We start from the raw sequence: 2,744 nt of genomic DNA, 5'->3' as shown, positions 1-2,744 counted from the left end.
ATTTAAGTTTGTTTCTCCTATCTTGTTTACTTGAAAATGTTAACTACAATTATATTTGATTTTGTGGTTCTAAAAATACGCGGTTTATCTTGACGTTAGTTGTTAGGCAATAGATGCTAAGTATGAGTAAAGAAAATAAGAAATACAAACCAATAGGGTTATAATGCGGGGCCTCGAGCTGGCTGGAGCAGGGCCTCGAGGTCTAGACGGGCTAATAGCGATGAGCATTCGATGGAGGATCAATGATAACGAGGGCCCTTAAGATGGCCTTTTATGGTTAATGATGAGCAATAAATGAAGAAAAACAATGAATAATAAATGAACAATGAAAGAATAAGCGATAAATGTAAAGAACAATAGTATTAGTAAAGAGAGTAGAGAATGTTGTATTTTATTCAATGTGTTGTGTGATAAATCTGAATCCCCTTACAAGATGACAAGGGTCCCCTTTATATATGAGGAGGAATCCCAATATATTACATGTCTATTAATGACGGGAAAAGACTAATGGTATAGCTATTTAATGGCTTAGTACACATTTGTACTATTATTGCAGATCTGGTCAACTCTTAGCCACACATTCTTGGGAGTCTTCCCGCCTTTCCATGACGATCACCGATTTGAACTGCTCCGAGATTGACCTTCGATATACTTCTTGGAGAGATGCATCTCGGGGTCACACTTCAAACTCTACCCCGAGCTCCTCGAGGTCGGGTATGAAGTGCTACAATAACTCTAAAGTTAAACTCTTCCGATTTTGGCCATATACAGATAGTCCCTGCGTTTTTTGGAATGAAATGATAAGAAACAACCTTGAGTTCTTGCCTCCTCGATATCCTTATTGTGACGTCAGCCACGTAAGGTCGTTAAATGTTGCGACAGAAAAGTTGTGCATGGGTCTTGTCAACACGGCTCTCGAAAAGCCCACAAACCACCATTGGTCGCCTTTTCACCTCCTCCAATTTACTTATAAATACTCTAATTCCCTATCTTTCAAACTTTTGCAACATCTTCAAATTTTCAGAAAGAATTTAGTTAACAGTTCCCTGAGTTTACCCTTCTTCTACGTTCACTTCTTCGCCATTCTGCCTTGAAACTTCGTTAATACCATGGACAAAACTTCCAAAACGGTACCCCAAAAAGGGGAAGCCCCTTCTTTATCATGCTCGTCTAGGAGCAAATGGGTAGTGCCTCCCAGCATTAAGGAGTGTATTCTGGGTCCTTCGATACATCCTCCGATCTCAAAGTTGACAAACCTTCTTCAACACCGGGCCGATGCAAGCCTATGTCTTGGTATGTTAGCTTAATAATTAACATAAAGAGGGTGAAAACAGATTGCCGTTGGGGAGAGGCGGTACACGTAGAGATCCCCTCTTTTGAAGAGGATATAACTACGCATAAACCTGGCTTCCTTGGTGTGTATACGTATCCTTTTACTTTAGGCCCTGTAGATCCTTCTTCTTCATCGATAGATCCAGTGATCTTCGATTTTTGCCGAGAATATAGAGTGACACTCGATCAAATTTACCCTTCTTTTTGGAGAATTGTCTATTTAATTAGACATTTTTTGAACATGATCGAGGGGATGTCTTTCACCCTCGATCATCTGATCAGATTATATAGCCTTTGCCTCTATCGAGGGGGCTTATTTAAGCTACGACATCGATCCACCAAAGCATTATTTCCTAATATTAACAAATATAAAGACCGGGGGTGGAAGAGCCGCTTCGTTCGAGTTAGGACCTCGGACCTCATCCCTGCCGAGAAGATGCCATTCCCTGAGGAATGGAATATGAGATGTAAGTGTCATTAATCTGAGCATGCTTTATCATATGAATGTCCTCTTTACTTATTTCAAACCTACTACTTTATTTCTTCTCCTTGAATTGGTCCTTTTCTGGTTGCGTAGCCAACGTGTGGTTTCTTGGTGCGGTTGAGGACATCCCTGGATGGGTAAGACTTTTAGAATCTGCCTCATCGTAAGACAAGCGTGTTTGGCGTGACTTGGCCAAAACTCGATGAGAGGGTAAAAATCACGGTATGCCTTCACTATTGTCATTTCTAAATTCCTTATGCATGGATTCTTTGGTTGTATTTCCGATATTTTACGCTTGTGCAGGCCTCGGTGAAGCTGTTTTAATGAGATCGCCTTCTTCTGGCGAGGAAGAGACCCAAAAACCCGTCAAGGATAAAAAAAAGAGAAATAAAAGGACGCCGGCGGAGTCCCCGACACCGAAGAGAGCTAAGGTTTGAAAGCCCAAGACCGATGCAACGGTCCTAACCATGGCAGTGGCTGAAAGTCTTCGTGCCGAAGATAATGACGGCCACCGACTAGTTCATAGGGCAAGACGAGGCACTAATGCTTCGACAGTTTTCGGGCAGAAAACTGCCGAGTTAGAGGCGGCTGGTGCAGTCCCACCTTGCTTTGAGGAGTCCCTCGAGGAGGGTTCGGATACAGTCCCCGAGTCGACCACTGAACAAGATACATCCTGTGCTAAGGAACACTTGGTCGGCGCATTCGGGGAATCCTGCTTTGAGGCCCCTCGAGGGCAAGAAGAAACCTCGATAGAGGTTGATGTCGTAGGCGGTCTTCAATCGGGCCCATCGTTTTCTCCATGGCAAATACGAGATGCCCAGGGCAGGGAAGCTGCTAATGCGGGGGTATCCCTAGGGGAGGATGATGCACTTGGGGATTTTTTTGCTGGTGTTGAAAAGGGTGTTGATTTCGATGCTCCAGTCATTCT

This window comes from Nicotiana sylvestris, chromosome 6, assembly GCF_000393655.2.
Source record: "Nicotiana sylvestris chromosome 6, ASM39365v2, whole genome shotgun sequence".
NCBI lineage: Eukaryota > Viridiplantae > Streptophyta > Magnoliopsida > Solanales > Solanaceae > Nicotiana > Nicotiana sylvestris.
Note: the sequence above shows the minus strand (reverse complement) of the source record.